This window comes from Microtus ochrogaster, unplaced genomic scaffold (genome assembly GCF_000317375.1).
Source record: "Microtus ochrogaster isolate Prairie Vole_2 unplaced genomic scaffold, MicOch1.0 UNK6, whole genome shotgun sequence".
Taxonomy (NCBI): domain Eukaryota; kingdom Metazoa; phylum Chordata; class Mammalia; order Rodentia; family Cricetidae; genus Microtus; species Microtus ochrogaster.
Genome location: NW_004949104.1, coordinates 113,474 through 114,790, shown reverse-complemented (window position 1 = coordinate 114,790; position 1,317 = coordinate 113,474).

Here is a 1,317-nt window from a genome sequence, read left to right as displayed (position 1 = left end):
AAAAAAAAAAAAAAAATCTACAAAAAGAGCTGTATTGCTGTATTAGAATTTTCCATAGTAGCTGTACCCAGAGTGGCTGCGATCAGCCAATAATCCAACAATCAACAGAATAAAAACAGTATATTCATACAGTATACCATGACTCAGAAATCAAAAAAGAAATTACTTTTGATGTATACAATAATGTGGACAAGTCTCAATTTTTCTTTTCTCAAGCCAAGGTTTCTCTGTAGCTTTGGAGGCTGTCCTGGAATTAGCTCTTGTAGACCAGGCTGGCCTCAAACTCACAGAGATCTGCCTTCCTCTGCCTCCTGAGTGCTGGGGTTAAAGGCATGCGCCACCACTGCCCAGCTCAATTTTTTTTTTGTAAGACAGGGTTTCATTGTGAAGCCCTGGCTGCCCCAGAACTCACTCTGTAAACCAGGGTGGCCTCAAACGCAAGAGATCCTCCTGCCTCTTCTTCCCAAGTGCTGAGATGAAAGATGTGTGCTACCACCGCCCACCAAGTCTCGAATTTTTTATACTAAGTAAAAGAAGGCAGATAAAGAGTTGTCCAAAAAAAATTGTCCATCCAGGATACCTTGCTCAGCCTAGATATAGTAGGGAGGGCCTTACCCTCTCTAAGGAGTGGATGGGGGGGGTGAAAGGAATGGAAGGAGGGGAGGGAGTGGAAATTGGAATTAGTATGTAAAATGAGAAAAAGATTGTTTGTTTTTTTAAAATAAAAGAATTGTTCATCCAGATGGCAGACTCCCAGGCCGGTGAAAATAAGCTTCCATGAACAGTAGTCATGAAAGCAGCCAGTCTTGGAGCCAGGGTGGAGCTGGTAGATTGCTGGATTAGAAAGAAACATGAGGAAACTGAGCGAGATGGAGCAAAGGTTTCCTTCTGTTTGAGCAGGTGTTCCTACAGATGGATGCAACGGGCAAACTCAATGCAATGTGTTCAGATCGGAGATTTCAATGTACAATAAATTATATCAAATGTCAGGAGTTTCCTCATAATCGTTGGCACTAAACAACTTTCAGGAAACTTTTCTAGGAAATCATCTCGAGCAAAGTTCAATCATAAAACAAGGCTCTGGAAGTTTAAAGGTCAACATCATTGCAGCTCATGCAGATGATTGCTGCAGATGTGGTCCTCTGCATCCCTAGGCGATGGTCAATGATGCGCAAACCAAAGTCACAGGATGGCAGCACGCACTTAGGCGTCCTACCACAGCTTTGTCCCTAGCATGCTCTTTGTCACTGGCTTCTCAAAGTTTCGATTCAAAGTTTTCTTGTAACTGACATAGACGCCTATAGCAGAATCCTTATT